Raw genomic sequence first — 21,396 nt, 5'->3', positions numbered from 1 at the left:
TCCCGGTCTGAGAGCGAGGGGGTCCTGGGGGCTGTTTGCAAATCCAATCTCCTTTGGGAGAGATTCTCTCCCCCTCTTTCTGCCTCTCCCCAGACAGACAGGGGATGCCGCCGAGGAACCCTAATGCCACTCACTTGCTCTGGTGACGGAGCGATGGATGGAGGATGTTCAGGGTCGTCCCTCGCCCTTCTCCTCACTCTCCAAGCCCAAGGCAGGCTGGAGAGGGTGGTGGTGAGCTGAGGAGTTACCCTGCCCAGGAAGCAGGCAGGGTGATGACACGGGGCGATCGGCTGGCTGTGAAAACAAGAGTCTGTCTTATTGTCAAGGGACGGAGAAATTTGGCCAGCAGCAGGGGGTGCAGAACACCGCCCTAGTGCGGGGATGACAGCGCGTCCGGGATCCCGACATCCCAGCACTTTACACACCTTCCTGGAGCCTCCCAACCCCCCTCGGCTGTCGGGACTGCGACCCCAACCCCACTGGTGAGAACCAGACCTGGGGAGGGGAAGCTACTGGCTCAGGGTCACACCAAGTGTCAGAAGAATGGATGGGACCCAGCAGGCCTTCTTTCCAGGCCCCTTCGCTAACCACTGCTGCACGCTCCCTCCCACAGCTGGCAATTACAACCAGGCCCCCATGTCCACTCCCCCTGCCTTTGAGAGGGAGTGTGCTCCGCTGGAGTGACTGGACCAGGGGATTGGGAGTCAGGACTCCTGAGTTCCATTGCTGGGTTTCCTGTTGCTTCCACTGCTGGGGGTTTTCCTTTCCCTGTGGGACTTTGAGCAAATTGCTCCCCCCTCTCTGGCTCTGTCCCCAGCAGTCAAACGGGGATTTCATACTTTCCCACTATTGGAAAGTGCTGGGAGAAGCCCCCAGCAAAAGCTGATCTGACAGCGCTAAGCAGCATCTGCCCATTCAAAGTCGGAGCGCACTGCCCAGGAGGAGGAGGGGTTGGCTCTGGGGTTTCACTTCAGCCCAGTCTAGAGAGAGGGGCCCAGCCATGGAGTCTGGCTCAAGAAGACCAAGTCTCCAATTTGTTAAGGGCGTTTTGAATTCCAATCCTGTGCTCCAAAGTGCTTGGTATCATTTGCAAATTGTAGAAGCATGCTCTCCACTCCATTTTCCAAATCCTTAAGGAAAATGTTGAATAGTACCGGCCCCCGGACTGATCCCTGCCGGACCCAGTAGGTACTGCCTCTCCGTTGGACAGCCAGACATGGAGAAGGCCTCTTGGAGTCTGGGCTTTCAACCAGCTCTGCACTCCCATTACACTGATTACATCTAGACCACATTTCCCTCGTTCGCTTGTGAGAATGTCCCATGGGACTGTGTCAAAAGCCTTAGAAACACCAAGAGAGATCACATCTACTGTTTACCCATCTCCACTAGGCCTATAACCCTGCCAAAGAAGGAGCTAGGATTGGTTTGGAATGATTTGTTCTTGACAAGTCCATGTTCTTTTTCAGGGATCTCACACGAGAACTGGGGCACAACACCTGGTTTGTTAAGGCCACAAAAATGGAGGCAGGAACCTCTTCTCTCCTGCTGGCAAAGAACCCCAGGTACCTAAAAGACAGGGCCTCACATCCCTGAATGGGCTTTTAAAAAGACAAAGCTTAAAAAATTTGGGCCCAACCCTTTCTTGTTTCCGCAGACTAGATATTTTAGCAAACTTTAGAATTCCTTGGTGCTAAACACCGAGAAATTCCCCTTTCTCCTTCACAGAGGCTTTAACGCCCCTTATATCACTCAGGCTCACGACCGCCCAGAGTTCGAGAATTGTCCCTGTTTGCATTGGACAGATGGGGAGGAGCTTGAGCTACAGAGAAGGGAAGGGACCTACCCAAGGGCCTACGCAGGAAGGCGGTGGCAGAGCCAGAAAGAGAAGCCACCAGTCCTGACTCCTGTTCTAATGGACAACAAACCCCCCAGAGGCACGGCAGAGGGGAAAGTAAGCCAGTACGGTACGGTACGGTGTAGCGGCAAGAACCAGTACGCCGTGCCAGACTGTACCGGCTTCCGTGGCGGTGATTTAAAGGGCCCAGGGCTCTAGCCGCTTCGGGGAGCCCCGGGCCCTTTAAAGTGCCGCCGGAGCTCCGGCAGCCGGGCTCGGACTGGGATTAATGTGCCCGGAGCTTTGGCCGCTGTGCGGAGCCCTGGGCCCTTTAAAGTGCCGCCGGAGCTCTGGCAGCCAGGCTTGGGCGGGGATTTAAATGGCCCGGAGCTCTGCGGTGGCTGGAGCACCGGGCCCTTTAATTCGCCCCTGAGCCCCGCGGCTCCCAGCTGCATCTGCAGCTGGTAGCTCCGGGTGATTTAAAGGCCTTGGGGCTCCCAGCCACATCCGGAGCCCCTGGGCCTTTAAATCTTGAAAGGCCCCGCCTCTTCCGGTTGAGGCCACACCCCCGCTCAGGACTCCGACGGAACGGTAAATCCTTTAAGTTCCTTTTACCCCTGGGCAGGGGTAGAGCCCAGGAATCGAGATGATGGGGAAATTTCATTGAACCGTTTCTGTCAGATAATCCCATTCAGACTAAACCAGTTTGTTTCTTGAACTCATAACAAGTGGGATGAAAGTTCTTTGCAAAAAGATTTTGTTGCAAAACAAAAGCATCTGCTGTTTGTCACAGTGTGTTAAATTGTCTCCTCGCACACCAAGAGGAGACGCTTAGATCTCGAGAATTAGATAAGATGCCTGAGTCTGAGCTAAGTAGTTGCTGCTCTTATCAATTTCAAAAGTAAAAAATACAAATAAAATCGACTATTTCAGCTATTCTATTATGTCACAATCTGATCTGAGTAAACGTGATAGGACACCTCATCTTATGCACTGCTCCTAGTGACACTCTCCAACGGATCCCCATCCTCCACCCACCGTGAGGTAGGTAGGAGCGGATCATTATTATCCCTACTTGAAAGAGGGAGAAGCTAAGGCTGAGAAAGGAGAATTGACTTGTCTTAGGTCACACAGCCAGTCAGTAGCAGAGTTGGGAATAGGACCCAAGAGCCCTGATTTTCAAACTAACCATCGGAACTTGAATTTCATACATTGAATGACCTGAATAAAGTGCTCTCAGATGAGTTCCACACCAACAACAGTGCACAGTAATTATTCAGCAAGTATTTGAGGAGAACTGCAATGGCAGAGAGAATCATGAGCTGCTCAGAGACAATTCATGCAGAGAAGCAGCAAAATTCATCAAACCTAGAACTGCTTATGACTTATTGACTTGGTCTTAAAAGAGAACAAGGACCTGAGTCTCCTCCCTGTCAATAACCCCTGCTCAGCCAGTCAGGGTAGAGGGTGAGGACGGGAGGCTGAGGGTTCTCACCAGAGAGCCCAAAGGACGGCCCAGGTCACTGGTGGGGATCAGTGGCATAGCCAGGTTCTAAGAGCAGGGGGAGCAAACATTAAAAAGGCGCACCCCCTTGGCTCCTCCGGCCGTGCCGCCCCCCCCATGGCTCCTCCGGCTGTGCCGCCCCCCCCCCCCATGGCTCCTCCGGCCGTGCCGCCCCCCCCATGGCTCCTCCGGCTGTGCCGCCCCCCCCCCATGGCTCCTCCGGCCGTGCTGCCCCCCCCCTTTGCGTGCAGGAGGTCAGGGCAGGACAAGCTTCAGAGCGGAGCGTGGGCCCCGCCTGCTGGCGCCATGGTAACCCCTGACTAAGGCGCCGCCTTTGGAAAATGTGCTGAGGGGAAGTGGCTGCTTCCCCCCCAGCTACGCTACTGGTGGGGATCACTGCCGGGGCACTATTTCAGCCCCACATTTTTGGGTGGACCTCCCACTGTGGGAGCTGCAGAGCGCTCCCCCGCGACACACAAACACACACACCCTGGTGCTGGGAGGGGAACAGGGGAAAGGACAAAAGAAGCAAGAGAAGAAGTGAAAGGAGGGAGGGCTGGAGGAAAAGGTGAAACAAAAAGGACAAACCCCAATGTCCCCAGTGATTCTAAGGGACAAAATCCCGGGTGTGGAATAAAATTCTGCCTCCTTAAGCTCATGTTTTCCATGCCTAGAATTCAACTCCCACCCGATGGATCAGACTGAACAGGTTTCACACCTGGAGGAGGCTCTTACCTTCTACACAGGGACGTCTGCTTTCTCGTACAATCACGAAAAGGGAAGGAGAAAACTCGACAGAGGTTCCTCCTGCCGCTCACGTACGTGAACCCGAATGTTCTCTCAGTCCTCAAAGAGAGACCTCGAGACAGAGACGTGCTGAAGCAAAGCCCCAGGGGTCTCTGAGCTTTCCCGGGCCACTCGCCTCTGTCCTGCCTGGCTGATGTCAGCATCTCTCTGTGAGGTCACCACCTTTGACCAATAGTATGAGGTCCTGCAAAAGGCCTTTGTGATGTCACTGCCACGCCCCTCCCTTGCTGTGCTAATGTCCTGCCCCTGGCCAGGCACTTGGGAGCTTTGAGCTACTCCCTGTGGATCACCCCACTCAAGGCGTGTTCATTTTAGGAAGCGAGCCGACTAGACAGTAAAACATCAGACGCTGCTCCCAATGCCACACTCCGTTTTTCAGAAATTAGTAGACTTGATGGCCAGAAGAGACCATTAGAGCATCTAATCTGACCCCCTGCATGTCACTGGCCTCCTGTATGACACCATAGCTACTTTGGGGGCAAACACATTCCAGAAAGGCATCTAGTCTTCATTCAATGACATCAAGAGATGGAGAATCCACCACTTTCCTTGGTAGCTTGTTCCTGTGGTGAATCATTCTTGCTGTTGAATATGTCTTGATGTTTTTGGTCTTTTGGCCTTGAGATGAAAACCTTGTCTGTGTTTCTGGGACCTTGAAGTGAAAAAAAATCTCTTAATTTTTCTCTTTTCACCTTCCAGCCACTGGGTCTTGTTCTGCCTTTCTCTGCTCGATTAAAGAGCCCTTTAATACTCAATCTTTTCTCTCCATTAAGGCACTTCAACACTTCAATGAAGTCACCTTTCAATCTTCTTTTGATAAGCTAAAGAGGTTGAGCTCTTTCAATCGCTCACTAGAAGGCATTTTTCTCCAGCCCTCAGAACATTTGGTGGCTCTTTGCTGCCCCAGCTCCAATTTCACAACATCTTTTTCAAAGGAGGACACCAAAACTGGATGCAGTATTCCAATATCAGATTCACTGATGCCGTGTCACCTCCTGTGACGCTATTGACATAATCTGTAACTGTATAGATCACCGTTGCCACCACTGTTCTATATTTGCAGCTAATATTGTATAAAGGTTGTCGTGGAAGGGGTCTCTGGAGAGGTTCTGATTGGCTGATTAGAATTATGCTCTCTGTATATGTGTAGCACTTTTGTAGTTGACGTTCTGAATAGTGGCTCTATCCTGTCTGTATTTCAAACTTGTGCTATGCTTCCGGGGAACACCCCAGACAAGTTGGTGTTAGTTCTGCCTAGCCTGCTTGATGGCCCTCTAAGGACCATGAGCTATACAATTGACCCATTGAGAGAAGGTAGATACACCTTGTGACTCAGCAAGGCATGCAGGGACCTGCCTATGGACAGAACTCTAAGGTTTTTCTATGCCACATGCTGGATAGTGTGTCCTTGGGACAAAGAAAGCAAAGACCACATGGCAAGAGACTATAAAAGGCTGATGCCTTGTCTCCATCTTGTCTTCAATCCTGCTTCATACCTCTGGAGGGACTTGGCTAAAAAAGGAAGCTCTATACAAAGGACTGAATGACCCATCCCAGCTGTGGATGTTCCAAAGACTTGATTTGAACCTGCAGTTTATTCTATCACTGCTACAAGCCTGAACCACAACTTTGCCATTACTGTATGCAAGGCTGGCTTTAGGAAGTGCGGGGCCCCGACAGGGATGAGTAAAAACAAAAAAAACACGTAACCCCCCCCTTTCATTTCTTCCATGTATTATTTACTTTCCATAACTATATAAATAAAATCAAAATTATATATTACATATATTGCTTGCTGGAGGCAGAGCAGGGGCAGGGCGGGGACTGATTGGAGGTAGGGTCTGCCTGGAGGCACGGCAAGGGGTGTGGGGCTGGCTGGAGGTAGGGCAAGGAGTGCAGGGCTGGCTGCGGGCAGGACAGGGGGTGCAGGGCGGGCTGCGGGCAGGACAGGGGGTGCAGGGCTACCTGGAGACAGGGGCTGGCTGCGGGCAGGAGAGGGGGTGCGGGGCTGGCTGCAGGCCAGGGCTGGCTGGAAACAGGGGCTGGTGCGGGCAGGAGAGGGGGTGCGGGGCTGGAGGCAGGGCAGGGGGTGCAGCAGGGGCTGGCTGCAGGCAGGGGCTGGCTGGAGACAGGGGCTGGTGGGGGCAGGGGGTGCGGGACTGGCTGTAGGCAGGGGCTGGTGCGGGCAGGGCAGGGGGTGCGGGGCTGGCTGGAGACAGGGGCTGGCTGCGGGCAGGAGAGGGGGTGCGGGGCTGGAGGCAGGGCAGGGGGTGCAGCAGGGGCTGGTGCGGGCAGGGCAGGGGCTGCGGGGCTGGAGGCAGGGCAGGGGGTGTGGGGCTGGAGGCAGGGCAGGGGGTGCAGCAGGGGCTGGTGCGGGCAGGGCAGGGGGTGTAGGGGCTGGAGGCAGGGCAGGGGGTGCAGCAGGGGCTGGTGCGGGTAGGGCAGGGGGTGCAGCAGGGGTTGGTGTGGGTAGGGCAGGGGGCGCGGGGCTGGAGGCGGGGCAGGGGGTGCAGCAGGGGCTGGAGGTAGTGCAGGGGGTGCAGCAGGGGCTGGTGCGGGCAGGGCAGGTGGTGCGGGGCTGGAGGCAGGGCAGGGGGTGAGGGGCTGGCGGCAGGGCAGGGGGTGCAGCAGGGGCTGGTGTGGGCAGGGCAGGAGGTGTGGGGCTGGAGGCAGGGCAGGGGGTGCAGCAGGGGCTGGCTGGCTGCAGGTAGGGCAGGGGGTGCGGGGCTGGTGTGGGCAGGGCAGGGGGTGCGGGGCTGGTGTGTGCAGGGCAGGGGGTGCGGGGCTGGAGGCAGGGCAGGGGGTGCAGCAGGGGCTGGTGCGGGCAGGGCAGGGGGTGCGGGGCTGGAGGCCGGGCAGGGGGTGTGGGGCTGGAGGCAGGGCAGGGGGTGCAGCAGGGTCTGGCTGGCTGCAGGTAGGTCAGGGGGTGCAGGGCTGGTGCGGGCAGGGCAGGGGGTGCGGGGCTGGTGTGGGAAGGGCAGTGGGTGCAGCAGGGGCTGGTGCGGGCAGGGCAGGGGGTGCGGGGCTTGAGGCAGGGCAGGGGGTGCAGCAGGGGCTGGCTGCAGGTAGGGCAGGGGGTGTGGGGCTGGAGGTAGGGCAGGGGGTGCAGCAGGGGCTGGTGTGGGCAGGGCAGGGGGTGCGGGGCTGGAGGCAGGGCAGGGGGCGCAGCAGGGGATGGTGTGAGCAGGGCAGGGGGTGCGGGGCTGGAGGCAGGGCAGGGGGTGCAGCAGGGGATGGTGCGGGCAGGGCAGGGGGTGAAGCAGGGGCTGGTGTGAGCAGGGCAGGGGGTGCGGGGCTGGAGGGAGGGCAGGGGGTGCAGCAGGGGCTGGCTGCAGGTAGGGCAGGGGACCCCCTTGTTCTACCCCCCTGGCCCTTTAAATAGCTGCCGGAGCCCTGGGGAAGCTGGGGGGCTCTCGCGGCCATTTAGAGGACCGAGGCAGCAGAGGGAGCTGGAGCCCCGGCACTTTAAATAGCCCCCAGAACCCCTGTTACCCCAGGGCTCTGGTCCAACCACTAGACCCCCCCCAAGCGCCAGAGCTCCCCCTCTTCGCCACTGGGTACATAAAACTACAAGTCCCAGAATCCCTTGCTTCCCCATCCCACCTCCTGAAGGGCAGCCAATGGGCCGGAGCCGTTTGCTGATTGGCAGGTACGCGAGCCAGTGGGGGCGAGCCCATGCCCGGCGCGCGGGGGCAGCAGGCGATGGCGGGACCGGGCTGGGAGCGGGCGCTGCGGCTCGTGCTGGGTGCGCTGGGGCTGGCGCTCTCCGTGTACGCGCTGCACGTGGAGAGCTCGCGGGAGCGGGACCCCGGGTACCGGCCATGTGCGACCTGAGCCCCTCCGTCAGCTGGGGACCGGCCCCATTGCAACCCCCCGCCCCATGGCATGACTCCCCCTCCCCCATTGCAACCCCCTGCCCCATGGCATGACTCCCTCTCCCCCCGCCATTGTAACCCCCCGCCCCATGGCATGAGTCCTCCTCGTCTGCAACCCCCCACCCCATGGGATGACTCCCCGTCCCCCCATTGCAACCCCCCAACCCCAAGGCTTGACTCCTCCTCCCCCATTGCAACCCCCGCCCCATGGCATGACTCCCACTCCCCCATTGCAACCCCCCAACCCCAAGGCTTGACTCCCCCTCCCCCCATTGCAGCCCCCCGCCCCATGACATGACTCCCCCTCATCTGCCACCCCCCGCCTCATGACATGACTCCCCCTCCCCCCATTGCAACCCCCCGCCCCATGGCATGACTCCCCCTCATCTGCAACTCCCCGCCCCATGGCATGAGTCCCCCTCGCCCCATTGTTGCCGGCACAGGGGCCCGAGGACAGCAACCGTGGGGTTCGTTGCCCGGAGTGCTTCGCGCCAATAAACATACCGGGGTGGAGAAACAATCAAAATTGATTTGAGATCTCAAAGTGGTGCAAGGAGACAGGCAAGTCTCAAATCAAGCACACCAGCAAAAACAGTTTCTCTCTTCTTTATACATTTTACAACTAAGCCCCCCCTCTCTCCCCCTCTCTCCCACCCCCCTACTCCCCCTCCCCTCTCTACCGAAGGCATGTTTATACATTTAAGCAACTAAATCATTCTAGGGCTATAAATCTAGCTTGTTAGTAACTTCTCCCTAAACTGTTATTTGGTCCTGTTTACCCTTAGTTTATTACCCCTTCCCCAGCTAGAGACATGCAAACCTCATCATTATTGTTTGGTACCTGGCATGAGCAAGGTCGTAATTGCTAACTGGCTGTTTACACATTCCAATTCCTGTCCTTGGCTTTTGAGATCGATTAGAGTTAAACATGGAAGGACAGAGTTTAAACATGGAAGAACTCTGGCTCAGGCAGGCCTAGTGACCCCAACAGTTCCCTCCTTTGAGAATACTCAACAAGCTTTTGGTTGAGTTTTCTCATATTCTGCAGACAAGATACGATTGAGTGCCATGGAGCTGGGGTTCTCAATGAGAGAGTATGCTGGGATTTCTGGGGAACCACCCTCCAGGGTAACCCTGCAGCATGGTGCGGGATTTGGGAGCATACCCAGCAGTTGGAGAGGTTAAACTCTTGGGCAAAGCAAACCTTCAGGGACTCATATGTGTTTGTCTCTAAGTTAGTAGGGATTCCTTTCCATCCCACATGTGCCTGGGGGGAAACGGGAGTTAACAAGAGGAGTGTCCCTATGGCAAAGAGCACCAATGGCCTTCCTTTCAGCAGGGAATGAATCGTTTCTCTTTATAACTCTGTCTCTCATTCATGTATTTTCTTTTATTCCGTAAAAATGGTCCTACTGGGTCAGACCAAAGGTCCATCTAGCCCAGTATCCTGTTTTCTGACAGTGGCCAGTGCCAGGTGCCCCAGAGGGAATGAACAGAACAGGTAACTATCAAGTGATCCGTCCCTTGCCGTCTATTCCCAGCTTCTGGTAAACAGAGGCTAGGGACACCATCCCTGCCCATCCTGGCTAATAGCCATCGGTTGACCTATCCTTCATGAATTTATCTAGTTCTTTTTTGAACCCTGTTATGTTCTTGGCCTTCACAACATACTATCAATATCCTCCTTTAACAGGAGGTTCTCTACTTCACCCATCTTATTATTTAGACTTCTAGCATTTGTGTACAAGCACTTTAAAAACTTGTCACTGTTTATTTGTCTGCCCTTTTCTGATGTGTCAGATTCTTTTTTATGTGAATGTTTCTCGTCTGATCTGGCCCCTACTTTATCCTCTTCCATCCTCTGCTCCTGACTAAAACCTAGAGAATCTCCATCAATAGACTCTCCTCTAAGAGAAGTCTCTGTCCGATCCACGTGCTCCTCTGCAGCAATCGGCTATCCCTCATCTCTGCTCTGCAACCTTTTCACTGGTAAGTGCCAGCCGTCTGGTTCCAGTTTGGTTTAGAAAAACAGCAAGGAGTCTGGTGGCACCTGAAAGACTAACAGATTTATTTGGGCATCAGCTTTCTTGGGTAAAAACCTCACCTCCCTGGGACACGACCCCTCCCCAGACACTAACCCCCTGACCAGAGCTGAGTCCCCCCAGTCCCCAATATCCCCTCACGATAGCCAGGCCCTCAGTTCCTGGGTGAGGAAATACAGTCACTGCAGGGAGCTGGTCATTCCTCCCAGGGGTCCAAAAGTGTCAGGAGGACCCAGCGCCCTGTGCCCGGCGCTGCACAGACACACAGGACGGGACAGTCTGACTCCCGGACCCAGAGCCCTAGGGCGAGTCAGTCAGATCACTGGCAGCAGGAGTGTGTGTCTCTTATAACGCGGGGCATGCGAATGAGGGAGACAGTTTCCTGTTTAAATCTGTGCCTCTCTCTGCCCAGGCTGCACCCAGAGACACAATCCTCAGCCCCTGGGTCAGAGCAGTTACCAGCCAGTCCCCTGAGAACTTTACTCCAAAAACCCGGGAAAATGATACTTTTTCTCCTTGTAATTTTTGCTGTAGCAACCTTGGAAGGTATTTTCCTCCTCTGAATAACTGGCAGAGTTAGAAGAATATTGTGTTAGTGCTGTTTTTATACCGATATTAATGGCCTGTCTTTATTCCCAGGTGTCCGGTCACAAGCGCTGGTGGAGTCTGGAGGGGACGTGAAAAAGCCCGGAGACTCTCTCCGCCTCTCCTGCAAAGCCTCCGGCTTCCCCTTCAGCAGTTATCTCATGGATTGGATCCGTCTGGCCCCTGGGAAGGGGCTGGAGTGGCTGGCCAGAGCTGCTGCCCAGGGGAGCACCTACTACGCTGATTCCGTGAAAGGGCGATTCACCATCTCCAGAGACAATGCCAACAGCCTCGTGCATTTGCAAATCAGCAGCCTGAGAGCGGAGGACACTGCCCTGTATTACTGTGTCAGAGACACACAGCCAGGGACCTAGGACAAAAACCGAGCGCTGTCTTAGCCACGCTCTGGAGTTGGTGGTTGGGGCGCTCAGGGTTTGCAAAGCTGGGGAAAGACTCAGACGACATTTAAACACCAGACCCACCCCACTGGGGCACTGGCTGTGTCAATAAGCTAGGGAGTCCCGGGGTACACGTCACATAAGGGTCTGAGGCTCCTTATTATAACGCCTGCCTAGAGGTACCTGGCTCCCAATGGAAATTACAGCCGTGAATTAAGCACCCTGAGTCTCAGCCCCACTCTGCCTCTCATAGATATTTTACCTCCCAGGAGAGTGCCCAGGCCCTGGGCTAGAAGGTTTTCTGGGGGCTTATCTCCATAGAGCTGCGGTTGAAGTTCTACTTGTTACAGAATACAAAGAGTCTCTGTGACGAGAGAGCAAGGCAGAGTGTGAATGAGAATGACTGGATAGCCCGCTGTTCAGGGCACTCTTCTGACATCAAGGGTGACCCATCTTGAAGTCCCTGTCCTCTAATGATTATTTGGATGTTATATTAATAGGTTTCAGGCAGCATAGTGTGGTTACTAGGACACTGGGCTGGCTGAGTCTTAGGGGACCTGGATTTTCTTCTAACAGCCAACAGACCTCGGGCAAATCAGTTTCCTTCTCTCTGCCTCAGTTTATCCACCACGGAAAAGGGGACACCAAAGCTCGCCGTCCTTTCCCAAATCTCTGTTACAGAGCTGAGTATTTTTTTCACCCAAGGGTGTAATCAATCCTGGGCTATATTTCACAGCATGGATAAGTTCAGTGCTTTAGATTAGTTTGAACATGCTTCTATTCTCTCAGGGTCTAATACTGTATCATGGCATCTCCCACAGCCCGGGACAAGGGACCTCGGCGAGAAATGAAATCCCAGGCCCTGTGACTGTATTTTAAGAGTGAGGATATGCAAATCGAGTAATTGCATTCCCTGCTTAAAGCCGGCGGTTCCCCTTTGTGTTGGGAACCTGCAGCTCCCGGCCCTACCCTCTAGAGAACTTTTCCCAGCAAACACACATGATGTTTTGGCTGCATTTCCTTTTCATGATGACAGCTCTCCAAGGTGTGTATTGCTTCTGGGGGAAAATGGAGATACCCTTGTTATTAAATAATTTATGGGGATATTCGACTCAGAATTATGATCAGTCGTCATATTAACAGAAGCATCAAACATATTAGCAGCAGCACTGTTAGTAATATCCTTAGCATCAGCACCGTTATCTGGATTGTTAATGAGCTTTTCTATCCTCAGGGGCTGGGGCTCAGCTCGGCTGGTGGAGTCCAGAGAAGACATTAAGAAGCCGGGACAATCTCTGCGCCTCACCTGTAAAGGCTCCGGATTTGATTTCAGCCAGGCCGGGATGCACTGGCTCCGACAAGATCCCGGGAAGGGACTGGAGAGGGTCTCCATGTTTTTCTTCAGTGGGAGTAAGGAATATTATGTCGCTTCTGTCAAAGGGCCATTCACCACCTCCAGGAACAACTCCCCAAACCTGGCCTATTTAGACATTAGCGGCCTGAAGCCAGAGGACACCGCCCGGTATTACTGTGCAGCGTCACAGTGAGTGAAAACCAGTCTCAGCTGAGACAAAAACCCTTCCTTTGCAAGGGCATGTGGCTGGTGCTCTTGGTGGCGCTCAAGGTCTGCGAGTTACAATGAGCCCGGTGAGGACAAAGGAAAGTGAACAAAGAAATCAGGTTTCAGAGTAGCAGCCGTGTTAGTCTGTATCCGCAAAAAGAACAGGAGTACTTGTGGCACCTTAGAGACTAACAAATTTATTGGAGCATAAGCTTTCGTGGACTACAGCCCACTTCTTTGAATGCATATAGAGTGGAACATCTATTGAGGAGATATATATACACACATACAGAGAGCATGAACAGGTGGGCGTTGTCTTACCAACTCTGAGAGGCCAATTAAGTAAGAGAAAAAAACTTTTGAAGTGATAATCAAGATAGCCCAGTAGAGACAGTTTGATAAGAAGTGTGAGAATACTTACAAGGGGAGATAGATTCAATGTTTGTAATGGCTCAGCCATTCCCAGTCCTTATTCAATCCTGAGTTGATTGTGTCTAGTTTGCATATCAATTCCAGCTCAGCAATCTCTCCTTGGAGTCTGTTTTTGAAGTTTTTCTGTTGTAAGATAGCCACCCGCAGGTCTGTCATTGAATGACCAGACAGGTTAAAGTGTTCCCCCACTGGTTTTTGAGTATTATGATTCCTGATGTCAGATTTGTGTCCACTAATTCTTTTGCATAGAGACTGTCCGGTTTGGCCAATGTACGTGGAAGAGGGGCATTGCTGGCACATGATGGCATATATCACATTGGTAGATGTGCAGGTGAACGAGCCCCTGATGGTATGGCTGATGTGATTAGGCCTTCTGATGATGTCACTTGAATAGATATGTGGACAGAGTTGGCATCGGACTTTGTTACAAGGATAGGTTCCTGGGTCAGTGTTTTTGTTCAGTGATGTATGGTTGCTGGTGAGTATTTGCTTTAGGTTGGGGGGTTGTCTGTAAGCGAGGACAGGTCTGTCTCCCAAGATCTGTGAGAGTGAGGGATCATCTTTCAGGATAGGTTGTAGATCTCTGATGATGCGCTGGAGAGGTTTTAGTTGGGGGCTGAAGGTGACAGCTAGTGGTGTTCTGTTATTTTCTTTGTTGGGCCTGTCTTGTAGGAGGTGACTTCTGGGCATCTACCAATGTGATATATGCCATCATGTGCCAGCAATGCCCCTCTGCCATGTACATTGGCCAAACCGGACAGTTTCTATGCAAAAGAATTAATGGACACAAATCTAACTAACCTGCCGATCCGGCGGGTAGTGTAGACACTCTTAGAGACTAACACATTTATTTGAGCATAAGCTTTCGTGAACTAAGACCACAAGAACTAACTGACATTCCCTTAAAAAACTCTCTCTCTCTCTCTCTCCAGTGTGTGTGAATGAGTGTGGGGATATGAAAGGGAACACGATTGATAGTGGGAATGGACATCTGTGTCTCAGTGTTAATGCAGATACTTGTCTGAAAGTCAGTGGGAATGGAAATATTTTCATTGTTGTTTTTGTTGTTATCCCTCAATTTTACATCATGGGAATGTTGTAAAAACACCTAGCGTTCATATCACACAACTTCTTTAAACGCAAGAAGGAGAAAGCTTCTGTTTACACTTTATTGCTTATTATAAATTAACTGAGTAAATGATCTTGATGATGATGCTTAGCGGTGAATGGGTGAAAGGGGGTGGATCACTTGGTAATTACCTGCATAATAATCTTCCTTCAATGTATCCCTGGGACACGACCCCTCCCCAGACACTGACACCCTGACCAGACATTGCATGGCCCCTGGGCGCATGGAACGGGGCTCCAGAGCTGAGTCCCCCCAATCCCCAACGTCACCTCACAATAGCCAGGCCCTCAGTTCCTGGGTGAGGAAATACAGTCACTGCAGGGAGCTGGTCATTCCTCCCAGGGGTCCGAAAGTGTCAGGAGGACCCAGCGCCCTGTGCCCGGCGCTGCACAGACACACAGGACGGGACAGTCTGACTCCTGCACCCGGAGCCCTAGGGCGAGTCAGTCAGATCACTGGCAGCAGGAGTGTGTGTCACTTATAACACAGGGGCATGCAAATGAGGGAGACAGTTTCCTGTTTAAATCTGTGCCTCTCTCTGCCCAGGCTGCACCCGGAGACACAATCCTCAGCCCCTGGGTCTGTGCAGTGACCAGCCAGTCCCCTGAGAACTTTTCCCACCAACACCAGGGAAAATGGGATTTTTGCTCCTTGTAATTTTCGCTGTGGTGGCTTTGGAAGGTATTTTCCTCCTCTGAATAACTGGCTGAGTTAGAAGAATATTGTGTTACCGCTGTTTATATATCGATATTAATGGCCTGTCTTTATTCTCAGGTGTCTGGTCCCAGGTGTTGGTGGAGTCCGGAGGGGATGTGAAAAAGCCCGGAGACTCTCTCCGCCTCTCCTGTAAAGCCTCCGGGTTCACCTTCAGCAGCTACTACATGAGCTGGGTCACACAGGCTCCTGGCAAGGGACTAGAATGGGTTGGTTATATAAGCGACGGTGGGGGTACTGCATATCTTGATTCAGTGAAAGGCCGATTCACCATCTCCAGGGATAATTCCAAGAGTGAGCTCTATCTGCAACTGACCGGCCTGAAGCCCGAGGACACCGCCCGCTATTACTGTGCGGGACACAGTGAAACAAAACCGGTTTGTGATCATGCAAAAACCCAAGTTGTGGAATCACCCTTCTCCCGGCAGCTGCGTGGGGGCAGCAGTGACACACACACCTCTCTGGGCTCGGACAAGAGACCTGGCAACCGGGTGAATGTAACACAAACCTTCTGTCAGTTTTGACCCTTCCGTTCCTAGGCAACGTGTCTCCCCTTCCTGCCCAGAGTCCAGCTGGGACTGCACTGCAGAGATCCCTCGCTTCATCTGTGGACCTCAATCCGGAGTGAGTCCTGTTCTGAGTCGCTTTCCCCTCGCAGACCTGGCACGTTGGCTCTCCCGGGCCCATCTCTGTGTCAGACTCACAGGACAGCATCTGTCAGTGTAAAGGGGACACGCGCATTGGGGTTTGCATCAGACCCAACGGATGGAGCGAATTGCTCCTGGGGGCCAAATCCTCCGCTAGTGTAAAGTCACCGCAACTGCTTCCGCTAAACTCAAGTTACTCCAGATTTACACCAGGGAGGCTCTGGCCCTTTCAGCAAACTGGGATGTTTATCGCATTAATGCAGCGGAAGGCAATTAGTTCATTATAACCGATGTGGTGCCCCTCACCGTGGCGTCTCCGCCCTTCACAAGTGATTATTGCATTTATCCACCCAACGCCGCCAGGAGGCTGGGAACTATCCCAGCCCCTGGTTCAGAGAGGGGAGACTGAGGCAGAGAGAGATGGAGGCTGGGATATGGAAATGGGCCATTCAGAGGCAGGGCAGGGCTGTGGGGCAGAGATCACCCCAGTACCTGAATAAACCCCACTCCACTGAGCCTGGGAATGTGGCACCACCGGGACTTTCCAAAGGGACTCATGGATTGTTTTCACCTCACTGACATCAGTAAATCAAAGCCCCGAGTCTCAGCTGGTAACAATGGGTGTTGCTGAGACATCTCAACCCATAAGACGTAACCATGGAGATAACAGACCCCGCTCCTCAGCCCTTGATGACATCACTCAGCCCAGCGCTGGCACTCCGGTCAATGGGGACAGTCACATGACTCAGGGTTCTAAGATGGGGGTCACTGGAGTCTCTCAGCGAGAGGCTGATGCAGAAGGAGAAAAAGACCCCGGGCTGGAGAGAGACCGTTAGAAGAATATTGTGTATTTTCCTCCTCTGAATAACTGGCCAAGTTAAAAGAATATTGTGTTACTGCGGTTTTTATATCAATATTTACAACCTGTCTTTATTCTCAGGTGTCTGGTTCCAGGTCCATCTGTTGGAGTCTGGAGTGGATGTGAAAAAGCCCGGAGACTCTCTCCGCCTCTCCTGCAAAGCCTCCGGCTTCACCTTCAGCAGCTACTACATGAGCTGGTCCGTCAGGCTCCTGGCAAGGGACTAGAATGGGTCGCATATATAAACCCCAGTGGGAGTACTGCATACCTTGATTCAGTGAAAGGCCGATTCACCATCTCCTGGGATAATTCCAAGAGCGAGCTGTATCTGCAAATGACCGGCCTGAAACCTGAGGACACCGCCCGCTATCACTGTGCGAGAGACACAGTGAAACGAAACCGATTTGTGCTCATACAAAAACCCAGGCTGCGGAATCACCCTTCTCCCGGCAGCCGTGCGGGGGTAGCAGTGACACACACACACACTGCTTCGGGCTCGGACAGGAGACCCAGCAACCAGGTGAATGTAACACAAACCTCCCTCAGTTTTAACTCTTCCGTTCCTGGGCAATGTGTCTCCCCTTCCTGCCCAGAGCCCCGCTGGGCCTGCGGTGCAGAGATCCGTCGCTTCATCAGTGAACCCCAATCCGGAGTGAGTCCTGTTCTGAGTCTCTCTCCCCTCACAGACCTGGCACGTTGGCCCTCCCGGGGCCCGTCTCTGTGTCAGACTCACAGGACAGCGTCTGTCAGTGTAAAGGGAACAAGAGCATTGGGGTTTGCATCACATCCAACGGATGGAGCAAATTGCTCCTGGGGGCCAAATCCTCCGCTAGTGTAAAGTCACCGCAACGACTTCCGCTAGACTTGAGTTACTCCGGATTTACACCAGGGAGGCTCTGGCCCTTTCAGCAAACTGGGACATTTATCGCATTAATGCAGCGGAACGTGATTAGTTCATTATAACCCATGTGGGGCCTCTCAGCGGGGCATCTCCGCCCTTCACAAGTGGTTATTGCCTTTATCCCCACAATGCCGCTGGAGGCCGGGAACTATCGCAGCCCCTGGTTCAGAGAGGAGAGACTGAGGCACAGAGAGATGGAAGCTGGGATACGGAAATGGGCCATTCAGAGTCCGGTCGGGGCTGTGGGGCAGAGATCACCCAGCGCCTGAATAAACCCCACTGGCTGAGCCTGGGAATGTGGCACCACCGGGACTTTCCAATGCGGCTCCTTGGTTGTTTTCACCCCACTGACATGTGGAAATCGCAGCCTGGCCTCTCCGCTGGTGTCAATGGGTGGAGCTGAGACATCCCGACCCACAATGAAGTTCCACAATGTCACATAGTCACCATGGAGATAACAGACCCCGCCCCTCAGCCCGTGATGACATCACTCAGCCCAGTGCTGGCACTCGGGGCATTGGGGACAGTCACGTGACTAATGGTTGTGGAAAGGAACACGAGGGGATTTAATGGGGTAGCTCAGGGAGAGGCGGCTGCTGAGGGAGAAGCAGAGGCCTGTTGGTGGAGGATTGGGGGGCACTAGGGTCACAGAACACAGCTCCCACTGAATTAGATATGGGCCAGGACTTTCCTAAGTCTCTCCTAGTGTTAGTTACAAGGTAGTGATGAAGGGTGAGGGCCAATATTAAAAGTCAGATTAGAATTTATATTCAGGGTTAGCATTGCATCCTGGATAAAGTCAGGTTTTCATGTTATAAGTAAGTTATTCATGTAGTTTTCCAGTTAAGACATATAAGGTGGAATTTATCCCCAGGGTCACGGTTAGGTGTGGGAGCTAGATTAGGGATAACGAAGATACCAGTTGGTCTCCTTATGTTCAAGTAGGAAGCTCCGATTTAGACAAGGCTGGTACCACAGAGATAAAGTGCCGTCTTTTCTCTTAAGAAATGCGATGTGACTCTTATAAGGAGGGGGATATGCAAATGAGGGTGAGAGTTTCCAGTTTAAATCTGCCCCTCTCTCTGCCCAGGCTGCACCCAGAGAGACAATCCCCAGCCCCCTGGGACTGTGCAGTGACCAGCCAGTCCCCTGAGAACTTTCCCCACCAACCCCTGGGAAAATGAGGCTTTGGTTGCACCTCATTCTCATTGCAGCACATCTGGAAGGTGCATTCTCCCTTTCCATGGATTGATGGATTGGGGAGGTGGGGGGTTATTTTGCTATTGCCCGAGGTACTCCCGTTCCCCATAAGTAATTGTTATTCCCAGGTGCCCGGTCCCAGGCACTGGTGGAATCCGGAGGGATGTGAAAAAGGCCGGAGACTCTCTCCACCTCTCCTGCAAAGCCTCCGGGTTCACCTTCAGTGACTACTGAATGGAGTGGGTCGGCCAGACACCTGGGAAGGGATTGGAGTGGGTCTCAAAAATTAGCAAGGGATGGCGGTACTATAAACTCCTCCAACTCTGTTAAAGGGTGATTCACCATCTCCAGGGATAATCCCAAGAACCTGTTGCATCTGCAAATGACCGGCCTGAGACTGGAGGACATGGCCCGGTATTACTGTGCGAGAGACACAGTGAAACGAGATCTATTGCTGCTAACACAGAAACCCAAGCTGCAGATTGTCCCTTCTCCCGTGCGCCACACGGGGGCAGCACTTGCACAAATCATGCAGCCTGTGGCACAGGCAGGAGAGCCAACCTCGTGCCTTGAAAACAAACTCTGTGTGTGTGTGTGTGTGTGTCGGGGGATGGGGGTACTGCTGTAGTTCCTGACAATGTCACCCCTTGTTGCACTTAGCCGCACTGGGGTCTGCAGTGCAGAAACCATTGGATTCCCCATAAACCCTGCTCAGCTGGGATTCCTGTTATAAGAGCCACTCTCCCCTGGTAGGAGGAGAACGTTCATTCTCCTGGATATTATTATCTCAGAGTCACTGGACAGTGGCTGTCACCTCCAGGGCCGGCTCTAGGTTTTCTGCTGCCCCAAGCAAAAAAAAAATGTGGCTGTCTCCCCGCCCGCCCCAGCCCAAGGCTCTCTCTCTCCCCCCCTCCGCCCCCCGCCACAACTGCACCCTCCTTCTGCCGCAGCCCTGGGTCACTGGTAACTCGCTCCCATGGCAGGTCATTCAGCAGGAATTTTGGATGTGCACAGAACACAGACAGGATTGGTTCCCATATGGTTACAGAACTGCAGTAAAGTGGAACAATTTTCAGCTTGTGTGATTGGAGGATGTCTGGATGCATATTATAAGATTGTCCTACATAAATGAGGAAACGTTGAGGTGCCTTTATTATTCTTTTGTTCCACTCTTTCTTTCTATGGGGAATGCAATATCACTGTCTTCCTTTTAAACAAATAAAACTAAAACTTAAAAAGGCAATGGCTGTTGAAAATAGCAATTCCAGTCCTAATAACCACTGGGAAGCATTTCTTGCTCAATTTTATCCTACTTTTTCTACAGCAAGTTCCAGTGGATCAGTAGATTTGATTGGGGAGAAATGAAGTAACAGCTGCCCAAACTGAGCTTGAGCACTCCTGAATGTTGAGGTGTTCAAATCTGGAAGGCAGGTGCTAGATTCCCTTTCCGAATATTGGATACATCTGGAAAGGAAAAGTCAATTTCTGCTTCCATGGCTCAGAAGTGGAAATCCTCCTACGTGCCTGGTACTGTATCTAAAGCTGTATCTAAAGCTCCCCTCCCTTACTTTTCATTTTGAATTCTGGTGGGATCCACGTACCTCCCTTGCTAGGCTTCAGATAGAGAGGGGTGCACTGTCCATTTAATCCACCCAATTCTTTCTTTGGGGGAGAGCCCAGGGCTGGGGAAGCAGGAGGTGCGGGTGGGGGCCAGAGCTGGGGTGGCAGGGGTTGCGGGTGGGGGCCAGAGCTAGGGTGGCAGGGGATACTGGGGGGGGAAGAGCCCAGGGCTGGGGTGGCAGGGGGTGCGGGTGGGGGAAGAGCCCAGGGCTCGGGCGGCAGGGGGTGTGGGTGGGGGGAGAGCCCAGGGCAGGGGCAACACAGGGGTGAGGGGGAAGCCCAGGGCTGGGGTGGGGGGCGGCAAAAAACCTAGAGTTGGCTCTGTCCCTACCATTCACAGCAAGCTGCAGGTTTCAGTTCCATACTCCTTCCCCCTCCCTTTCCTGTTGGTAGTGGCCAAGGGAATGCTGGGAAATGTAGTTCTTTCCCTGCTCCAGGGCTGGCTCTATAGGCAGGGAGCTAACCAAGGAGCTACAGCTCCCAGGGCCCCCTGCTGGTTCTCAGCTCCCAGGCTGGATCCCTGCCGCCCCTGCAAAGCTGCCGCCCCAAGCAACTGCTTGCTTTGCTGGTGCCTAGAGCTGGTCCTGGTCACCTCAGAGAAATGGGTGATGGGAATGATCTACAGCCCTTTGGAACCAATGAAACTCTCGCCTCTGATTTCACACGGCTTCGCTTGTTGTGGCCTTAAGAAGGACCTACACGGTGAGAGCAGATCCACAACTGGAATCAATGGTCACAGATCCACTGGATTCAATACAGATACCCCTATGTATGCCAGCTGACAACCTGAACCTTTTATTCAAACAATTAAACGCTAGTTTACTCTAGTAAACACATGGGAGCTATTTATGTCATGGCAATTAGGTGCCTAACTCCCTTAGGTTCCTTTGAAAATCCGAGTCTTTCATAAGAAGAGGCTCCATCTATACAGTTAGGAATTGCTAAGCATCCCCTTTACCAGGGGTGCTGGGACAATGTGTATAGTGGGGGAGCTGAGATCCATTGAACCAAACGGTAACCCTGGATATGGTGGAAACCACTTCAAGCCAGGGGTTGCGGCAGCCACACACACCCCCACACCCGCAACCCTAGCTGCAGCACCTCTCCCATCCACAGTAGTATCTGCTCCCCGGGAGAGAATGAAAGGCACTGGGCTGGGAGTTCTGAACCCCCAGAGCCACTCGCACCTCATAGAGACACCAAAAGTACCAACATCTCCCCGCCCCTCTACACCATAACACACGCTCCCCCTTCACCCCCAGGGCAATGACTCTCCTGAGCTCTCTCA

The sequence above is a fragment of the Chrysemys picta genome, chromosome 13, assembly GCF_011386835.1.
Source record: "Chrysemys picta bellii isolate R12L10 chromosome 13, ASM1138683v2, whole genome shotgun sequence".
Taxonomy (NCBI): domain Eukaryota; kingdom Metazoa; phylum Chordata; order Testudines; family Emydidae; genus Chrysemys; species Chrysemys picta.
The sequence above is the reverse complement of the archived record's forward strand: the minus strand, read 5'-3'. Positions refer to the sequence as shown.